Genomic DNA, 10547 nt, shown 5'->3' with positions numbered 1-10547 from the left:
CTCTTAATGATCAGAATATTTGATAAGAATAAAAGATCTTATATTTTAGAATATCAGAATGCCTCTCCCCATCCCAAGCTATTGGAATGTCAGATACCATTTCTCCCCATCTCTGGTGCTTCCCCCCACCCTGTTAGAGTTCCGTCATGCTCTTAGCACTCTGACTCCATCCCAGTCTACCCTGCCCCAGTCTACCCTGAGCCACGTATATATATGTCATTGAGAACTCACATTGTTTGCTGGATTCTTGGAACCGATAGTCTCATTCAGCCCTGGGACCAACCATGGATCCATTTGGTCCTAGTAAATCTCTCCCTTTCAAATAAAATATTATAACTCTCTAATCTCTATCTTGCCTCAGTTTCTCTGGCATTACACATAGTGTCTGCTATCTAATTGTTACTTAATTGTTGCTAAATAAATACCAATAGAATTGAATTTATATCTGTTGTTATTAATTTTTCTTATATGATGATGGAAATAAAGAAAAGTATTAAAATATCTTTTTATTTCATTGACATTTCTACTACTGTGTTAATGAAAATAGTCATAACACAATAGAATTTTTGAATTTATGGATTTTAAAGATGTCATTCCCAATTAGGATAAGAATTCAATTTGGCAAATATTGATTGGATAGCTTCTATGTGCAATACACTGTAAGACAGAAACAAACAAGAAGTGACCTTTGCCTTATACTCTAATATGTAACAAGCAAACACCTTATTTGCTTGATGGATCATTATAGCATTAAATATAACATTAGAATATAGCATTAAAATGATTTTTTGGGGCAAATTTTTTCTCTAATAGGTGTTCAGATCATTGTCCATCTCTGTTATTATGTGTGTATATATGTATATATTGATGGATTGGTTCAGTACATTGCTCTTTTACTGTTTCAGCTAAATATTTTAAGGGGAAAGAAACAAGCACTTATTAAGTACCCTGTCAGATGCAGTGCTAAATCCCTTACTCATTTGATTCTTAAAACAAAACAAAACAAAAAATCAGTAAAGCAAGTACTATTATCATCTCAATTTTATAGTTGAGAAACTGAAAGTGGTGGAACTTAAAGGATTTGCACAGTCACACCTATGTGAACTAGGTCTTCCTGACTCTAAGCTGCCTAATAATGGAAAATAAGATATTTGTGGAAATCACAGTGATTCAGTTCAATCAACATTTATTAATTGCCCATAGACTCTGCTAAGCACTCGGGATATGGAAATTCATTCATTCAATAAGCATTTATTAAATGTTATTATGAGTTAGACACTGAGACTAAAAAGAGAAGTGAGAAACAATCTTACTAGCTAGCTTATTTTCTGGGAAGGAAGGAAAAAGCATTTATTAAGCACCTATGATTTATCAGACACAGTACTAAGTGTTTTATAAATAATGTCTGATTTGATTCTCAAAACAATCCTGTGAGATACTTGCCATTATTTTTCCTATTTTTTAGTTGAGGAAACTGAGTTAAGTGATTCATTCAGAATCACATAGCTATTAAATATCAGATCAGATTTCAACTCAAACTTGTTGATTCCAGGCCCAGCACACTATATACTGTACCACTTGTTTGCTTGGACCCTGCTTTCTTTTTAATTTTCCTTTATTTATTTATTTATTTATTTTTTAAAGGTGAAAATACTATGCTTTGTCTCCATAGTTCTCTCCCTAGATGCAATTGGCACTTTCCATCACAAGTCTATTTGAATTGCCTTGAATCACCATTATTGAAAAGAGCCATTGAACCCTACATTCTAATAGTCTTGCCCTCTCAGATAACTAGGGGAGACAATTGGTTATTTTGTTTTAAAAACATGATGCTTATTTTGAACAGAACATAGGTGGTCACACCCTGCCTGATTAATTTTTTCATGTCGTCTTCATTTTTTGATTTTTTTTGGGTTTTTTGGTCATATTAATCAATCTGATAGGTGTGGGATGTGTAACTAAAAGTTGTATTAATATGGATTTCTCTAATAATAATGATTTAAAGCATATTTTAAAATATTATAGTTTTGATTTTTTTGTTCTAAAAATTGCCTGTTCACATCTTTTGACTGTTTATTGATTGGGGAATGACACTTATTTTTATAAATTTGACTCAGTTTCCTATGTATTTGAGAAATGAGACTTTTCTCAACCCTTTTTTACAATCAGTGTTTTTGCTTTTCTTTTTTGTTTCTTACTTCTTATTATATGTCTTGGTGTTAGAGACGTTTATCCTATCTAGAAAGAGATAATAAGCCTATCAATAGATTTCCCTAATGAGGAAAGAATAGAAATGTTAAACTACTTCAGAATACTACCTCCTTCTTGAAAGGCTCTTCATTTGTCCTTGGGGCTGTAGTTTCTTTGCTTGTTATTTCACATCTTCCCCATCAATCTTCAAATATAGGACACATTATGCCTTCTAATAGAATATCTAGGCAGTGCTTACTATGTACATTTATAATTTCAGGAGATGACAGAAGGTCACCTATGAATACATCTGCTTGAGAGTCTCACTTTTCCCGTCTATATGTAAACTAGTTTTGCCAGTGCCCATAATTTTCTTCCTTTTTTCCTGACATTTTATTATTTGTTTTAAAAAAGACTAATTATAGTGTTCTTTGCTCAGACTCACAGTTCTAATTATTAGTCATGCTGACCTTTTGCCATTCACTGCAAAGAAACAAACTTTACATCACAAACCATATGCATGTGGGATTTAAATGCTGGTTGCAAGAAGGTTCATTCATTACAGTGTCTAAATTTAGAGCAAAGCATCTTTCCTAGGATTGTATTTGAATATGTTTGAGCTCTTTTCTGCAAAGGCGGCTTTATTTTTAATGGAGTTGACAGCAGGATTTCATGACCACTGAGGCCTCTTTATGAAAAATAAAATAAAACTTTATTTATTGCCCGATGAAAAGACTTCTGGGGAGCTAGAAGCTCATGTTCAATTCCATTTGAATTTTAAGTCTGTAAAAGTCAATTTAGCCAAAGCCATTTTGTATGGACTTGGAGTTGACAATTCAGACAGTTTTTATGCAAACATTCAGAGAGATTCCAAACGATTAGACAGCATGTGAACCAAGATACCAAGGGTCAGTTGTAGTCTCAATTACTTAGCTATTTTAATGGATTTGATGTGTCTTACCCCACAGCAATATTTCTTCAGTAGAGGCTTGTCAGATGTGAACCTTGCTTTCTTGACTAATTCCAAAGCATTTTCAGTCTTGTCTAGATAAATATCTATCTCTTTTCTCAAATCAGGCTTCAAAGAACTCCTAAAAGAATAGTCTGTGAGTTAATTTGAAATAGCTATTGGGAGGCTGCTATCTTTCCTTAGTGTCACATAAGCATTAGTTGGAGCATATAAAGATATATAACTTGGAGACAAGATTTGGAAGAGGGTGAACCATAATAGCTATCTTTAAATATTTGAAAGGCTGTCCTTTGGAAAAAGGCTTGTTCTTTTTTGACTCCAAAGGGGAGAGTCAGGAGCAATGGATAGACTTTATAGGGATGAACTTCAAAACAGTTAAAGCTGTCCAAAAATAATGTCTTTCCTCTGAGAGATAGTGAGATCTTTATTCCTGGAGGTCTTTTAACAGAGACTGTATGAATGTCCATTTGTTGAGGACATTTAGGGAGGACTCATTCATGTTATTGCCTTTTGTCTTTTGTATCCCCAGTACTTAATTCAATGACTGCCACAAAATAGATACTTAATAAATATAATATATATGATTAATAAATGATTGTACATATCAGACTGGATGACCACCAAGGTCTTTCAATTCTCAAATTCTGTGATTCTGTGATCCTTCAATTGTGAAGCTGAGTATTTGATTGAAATGTAAGATCTTGTATTAGTCTCTTTTGAAAACACATGGGACTGGAAATTCTAGAACTCCCAAGTCAAGGAAAAAAATTGCAAGCATCAAGAAAAAAACAATTCAAATTTAGTGGAGCCATATTCAAGGTAACACAATATTTAGCAACTTCTACATTAAAGGATCAGAGGGCTTAGAATATAATAGTTCAAAGAGCAGTGGAGTTAGAATTATAAACAAATAAAACTAAGCATAATCCTTCAAGGGAAAAAGATGGATATTTAATGAAATAAAGGATTTTCAAGCATTTGCCATGAAAATATCAGATCAGAATAAGAAATCTGATTTTCAAAAACAGGACCCTGGAGAAGCATTAGGTAAACAGGAAAGGGACTTAATAAGGTTTATCTGTTTCTATTTCTACATGGGAGGATGATACTTCATAACTCATTAGAACTTTCTCATTATTATTACAATTTGAAGAAATATCTATATCTATATGTGTATACATAGCCAGAGGGAATAGGTGTGAGTTGAATATGAAAGGATCTTGTAAAAAATAAATTAAGGGATGAGAGAGGAATATATGGGGAGGAAAAGCTTCTGGAGTGGAGGGAAAAAGAAGGGATGGAGAATGAGTGAACCTTAATTCTTATCAGAATTGACTCAAAGAGGAAATAATGTACACAGTATGAGTTTGGAAATCTATCTTATCCTGCAGGAAAGTAGAAAGGGAATGGGATATGGGAAGGAAGGAGGGTGATAGAAGAAAAGGCATATTGGAGAAGGAGGTGGTCAGTGGCAAAACACTTGAAAAGGGTCAAGGTGAAAAGAGAGAAGAATAAATGAAGGGTGAGGAGCAATAGTAATTAGGAAAAAGAATTTTGAAGCAAGTTTCTCTGATGAAGACCTCATTTCTCAAATGTATAGGCAACTGAGTAAACTTATTTTAAAAAAGTCATTCCTCAATTGATAAATTATCAAAATATATGAACTATGCCCCCAGGGCTATAAAATTACGCATATCATTTGACCTAACAATATTACTGGTAGGCATTAATCCCCAAAGAGTTTTTTTTTTTTTTAAGGACAAGGACCTGTATGTAAAAAAATATTTTTAGCAGTTCTCTTTTCAGAGCAAAGAATTTTAAAATGAGGGGGATGCCCATCAATTGGGAAATGGCTAACTAAATTGTGGTATGCGAGTATGATGGAATATTATTGTTCTATGGAAAATGATGAGCAGGAAGTTCTCAGAAAAATCTGGCAAGTCTTCCATGAGCTCAAGCAAAGTGAAATGTACTGTGTAAAAAATAATAGCAGCATTTTGAGATGATCAGCTGTAAATGACTTTGCCTTTCTCAGCAGTACAGTGATTCCTTTTTTTTTTTTTTTTTAACATTTCTTTGTCATAAATATTTTTTTGTCTGAAGATTAATACAAAACATAAGACTGATACAAAATTGTCATTGGGTGAGTAATGTTGGAATTCTCTAGGAAGAAACTGGGTGTGGACTCTTGAGGATCCAAAGGTAAAATTTTGCCAATGGCAAAATGGACAAAACAATATAATGAAAAGATAAACACTTGCAAGCTGCAGGGAATTAAGGATCCCTTAGGAGTTGGGATTGAGTGAGGATATTGAGAGTAAGATTCACTCACTTACCCTCTTCCTGGACCTAAACTGTTTCTCGCTATTGTGGATACTGACTAGGGTAGCTGTAGAAGGTTATCAGTGGATCAGACATGACAACCACCATATGGGGTGTTGGAAATAAAGATATCAATGAAAGCAGCAAAGTTAAAGTTCTGCACTTCTATGCTCTGGAAGGAGGTTGCCAGCTTGTTGTAGTTCTGTTTGAAATGCTTGATAATGTTACTGATCTCAAACCTGTGGACATCATGTTGTTCTTTATACTCGTAATGGGAAATCACCAGAAAAATTGTATCTCTCAAAGACAAGCACGTCATTCACTTTAATAACTTGAGTGAAATTTCTCAGGTTTATTTCCCACTGCTGAATGTTGGGGATGAACTGATTGACGATATTGGACCAGACCTTATGGAATGTTTCATCCCAAACAGATGTTCAAAAACAAGTACATTCCAACGCGTGGGATGGGCACCTCAGTTTCTCCTCATGTTCCTTAAAAATCAGGACCTGTTAGAGAGTGAGTGAGTGAACCTTACTCTCAATAGAATTAACTCAAAGAATAAATAAAATTCTTACTCAATGTGGGTATAGAAATCTATTTTACCCTGCAGGAAAATGGGAAATGGGATATGAAAAAGAGGAGGAGGGTGATTAAAAAAAAAAAGAAGGCATATTGGGGGGGAGAATGATCAGTAGCAAAATACTTTTGAGGAGGTATGGGATGAAAGGTGAGTGAGAAAACAAACAGAAGAAAATACAGTTAGCAAAAGTAATTTAAAAGATAATTTTGAAGAAAGTTTCTCTTACAAGGCCTCATTTCTCAAATAGATAGGGACCTAAGTCAAATTTATAAAAAAATAAGCACCAACCCCCAATTGATAAATGATCAAAAGATATGATCTGGCCCCCAAAAGCTATAAATTCATGCACATACTTTGACCTAACAACACTACTACTAGGCATGAATACTCAAAAAGATTTTTTAAAAAAGGAAAATGACTTATGTATGCAAAAATATTTATAGCAGCTCTCTTTTTATGGTAAAAAATTGGAGAGTGAGGGGATGCTTATCAGTTGAAGAATGACTATCATATGCCTATTAAATGAGGAATAAACAGAAATGTGTTTGTGATATGTGATTGTTCTATAGGAAATAACGAGCAAGATACTCTCAGAAAAAACAAAAAACCAAAAACCTGGAAAATCCTTAATAAATTCAAATAAAGTAAAATGTACTGTATACAAAGTAATAGCAATGTTCTGGAATGACTTTGCTATTCTCAGCACTACAATGATCCACAATTACTCTGAAAGACTTATGACAAAAAATCCTATCCACACTCACGAGAAGGAATTGACTGTGTCTGAATACATATTGTTTTTTTTTTTTTTCTTTCTCTCTTCCCCTCTTTTAAGTTTATTTTTTCTTGAGATTTTTTTTTATTTGGTGGAGGAATCTATGTGTTCTTTCACAACATGACTTTTATGGAAATGTTTTGCATGACTTTCTTAACTGTCAGTGAGTGGGGACAAAGGAGACAATCTAGTACTCAAAAATTTTAAAAAAATTAAATGTAAAAATGGTTTTAAATATAACTGGGGAAAATGTTAAAAATAAATAAATTTTAGATAAAATAAATACTATTTTAATCACACACAAAAAATCAGGTCCATTGATCCTCCTGAACAAGATCCATTTTTTGTACAAGGCAAAAGTTTTTGGCATCAGGAGAGCTGTGAGGACCTCCTAGGCATGACTAATAGTGGTGCATATCTTTCTCCACCTCCTGATTTTCCATGAAATATTTAAATCAGAACCTCCACATTGTGGAAAATATTGTCCTATTGGCTAGTAAAATAGTTCTCCATAAAGATGTTCTGGGTACCACAGTCCCAGAGAATCAGTAACAGGCTTCCCAGAAATCAGATAGTGGAGAGAACATGCACTTCATTCTGAGCTCCCTTCTACCCTCACTACTGATGACCAAATTCAGTCTCTGAAATAGTGCTTGACTGCTAGAATGCATGAATATTGGGAGTACAACAAATTACCAGCTGAAGATAACTTAGAAGGTCGCCTGAAAAGATTTGTCTTAATTGGGCAGGAGGAAGCCAGTGCAGGCAAGGGTGGCAGAACATGGAGGCTAGCATACGCTTAACAGACCAAGGGTGGGGTGCAGTCTCCATGGGAGTAGAATTTACAGGGAGGACTCTACCACAGGCTGACTACTCTGCTTTGGTTACAAAGCAGCAGATCAGCAGAGAAGTTACACAAACACCAAAGGTAGAGTGTACCCCCAAACACAGGATCTGGCCACAGCCATCCAGCACCAGGACTTAGCACTACCAGAGTGCAGCTGTGCAGCTGACTCTGCGACGTGGGGCTCTTCCTAGGGCAGTTACACCTCCACAGCATAGCTGCTCTTCATAGCTTGTTCGTAGGACAGCTACTGTCCATCTGTCCCTGTTCTGTAGAGGAAGCTGGGAGCCTCCTTGCCCTGAAGGCAGACCCAAAGGGCTTTTGAAAAAATGAGTAAAAAGGCAAAGCAAGCTCTAACTAGAGATAGCTTCCATACAGAAAGGCCTGGAGAGACTTACATGAACTGATGCTGAGTGAAATGGGCAGAACCAGGAGATCATTATACATGGCAACAAGAAGACTATACAATGATCAATTCTGATGGAAGTGACCCTCTTCAACAATGAGATGAACCAAATCAGTTCCATTTGTTCAATAATGAAGAGAACTAGTTACACCCAGCGAAAGAACAGTGCTAAATGAGTGTGAACCACAACATAGAATTTCCACTCCTTCCATTTTTGTCCACTTGCATTTTTGATTTCCTTCTCAGGTTATTTTTACCTTATTTCTAAGTCCGATTTTTCTTGTGCAGCAAAATAACTATATGGATATGGATATGTATACATATATTGTGTTTAACATATACTTTAACATATTTAACATGTATTGGTCTACCTGCGATGTGGGGGAGGGCATGGGGGAAAGGAGGGTAAAAGTGTGAACAGAAGGTTTTGCAAGGGTCAATGCTGAAAAATTACCTTGTATCTTGTATATCTTGTAAATAAAAAGCTATAATAAAAAAGAAAAAAGACATGAAAGACATTTGATCTTTGCTAACTGTCTTGTCCTTTAACAAGAGCAGGCTGAGGCTTCATGAATGTAAAGGATTAGATTTAGTCTGTTTGGTGATAGAACAAAGAATTAGAAGGCATAAAGAAGCAAATTATAATTCAATATAAAAAAAGAATTTCATGTCCAACAGTGGAATGACTTGTGAAGTGTTTATGTTTTCAGTATTAGTCAGATGTGATATCATTAATACAAAGAATTCTTCCAGAGGAAAACTTGCTACCAACATAGTTCAATTACCTTCTATAAATTTCATGAAAGTTGCCTAGAATCCTGAGAGTTTTAATTGATTTATCCAGGGCCATATAGCTAATATGTGCCAGAAAAGGGACTTGAATCCAGATCTTTCTTGATTTGAGGTCATTATTCTGTGTATCCACTTTACACTGTCTCTTATAAGAGTGAAAAATTTATCTAGTGTGAGGTAGGTTATAATATCCCACCACCTCAGCTTCTACTAGTCTCCATCTGGGAAGAAATTTCCCTATTTCAAAGAGTAGAGAGGATACAGGATGCCCAAAGATATGGACCAATTCCAAATATAGTGTCTGAGTGGCAGAGTAGGGCTTGAGATGTGGATTTGGAAGCCAGTGCATGGAGGAGGTCATCATTGAACCTATGGGAATATATGAGATACTGAAAGAAAACAGTCTTGATGATATGCATAAATGTTTAAGTGAAAGTAATGAAGAAGGAAATTGAGAGCTATTAAGGAAAAGAACTTTAGAATTAAGTATTCATAGTTGAAAAGTACTTCAGAGGACATTTACCCCAACTTTTTTACTTTAAAGATGAAGAAAAAAGATGAAGGCTAAGATAAATCAAGTGTTTTGCCCAAGTTCACAGAGAAGGTAAATACTAGGAATAGAATGTGAACCAGGATCTCATGACTCTAGACTTAGTGATCATTCCAACCCATACATTCCAATACAGTTAGTTGGTGGCAGAGATTGAATTTAAATTCAGGTTTATCTGACTCCAGACCTAGCACTCTGACCACTATATACCCTAGCTGGGTTGAGCTGAGATGTGAAGGAAGTTAGGAATACTAAGAGTTGAGGAGAGAATGTGTTTCATGTACAGTAGATAGTCTGTGCAAAATCATAAAGATGAGATGTGGAATGTTAGGTATGAAACACAGATCAGATTCAAGTTGGTTGGACTAAAAATGGTGAGAAAGGAAATAATACAAAATAGACCTGGAAAGATAGATTGGAATTAGATCTTGAAAGAATGTGAATGCAGAAATACTAGATCATAGAGATAATAGGAAGTTACTTATGCTCTTGAACAGCTGAAGAGAATGGTCTGATCTGTGCTTTGGGGATATAATGTAGTATTTATGTGAAGGAGAGTTTGGCAAATGGATAGACTGAAGGTATGGGGTCCAATCAAGAGGACATTATGCTAGTAAATATTAATGACTGGAATTGGTTGGTAGCTGTAAGTAAAGATGAAGGAATGGATATGACATATTGGAGAGAGAAAGGTAACATGTCTCACAAGCTGATTTAATATACGAAAATAAAGAATTGCTAATTAAGCGTGGTATTAAAATTTCAAACCTGGGACCCTAGAAAAAGAGGAGTACCCTGGGCAGAAACAGGGAAATTTAGAAGAGGGATATATTTTTGGGGAAAGATAATGAGTTTTCTTTTGGTTATGATTAATTTGAAGATACCTATAGGACATTTAATTAGAAATATTTAATAAGCATTTAGATATTATACAGGCAGTAACATATACAATTTAATATATATTGAATCTGTTCTGAGTTTAAGTATCAATTGATTTTATATTCACATTTTATATCTGTGCAAAAGCTTTATTTCCTAAAGCTCTTCTACACCTATGGTCTTTTTGATCTTTGCAACAACCAACCCTGGGAGGTAAACAGAATACTATTAAAATC

The 10547-nt window shown here is 34.9% G+C and overlaps 1 pseudogene; it reads right to left on the bottom strand.

Annotated features, from left to right (window-relative positions):
* Positions 1-5484: 5484 nt before the first annotated feature.
* LOC127538734 (ras-related GTP-binding protein A-like) lies at positions 5485-7407 on the bottom strand (annotated as a pseudogene).
* Between the last annotated feature and the right edge of the window lie 3140 nt (positions 7408-10547).

The sequence above is a fragment of the Antechinus flavipes genome, chromosome 5 (assembly GCF_016432865.1).
Source record: "Antechinus flavipes isolate AdamAnt ecotype Samford, QLD, Australia chromosome 5, AdamAnt_v2, whole genome shotgun sequence".
Lineage (NCBI taxonomy): Eukaryota > Metazoa > Chordata > Mammalia > Dasyuromorphia > Dasyuridae > Antechinus > Antechinus flavipes.
The sequence above is the reverse complement of the archived record's forward strand: the minus strand, read 5'-3'. Positions and strand labels throughout refer to the sequence as shown.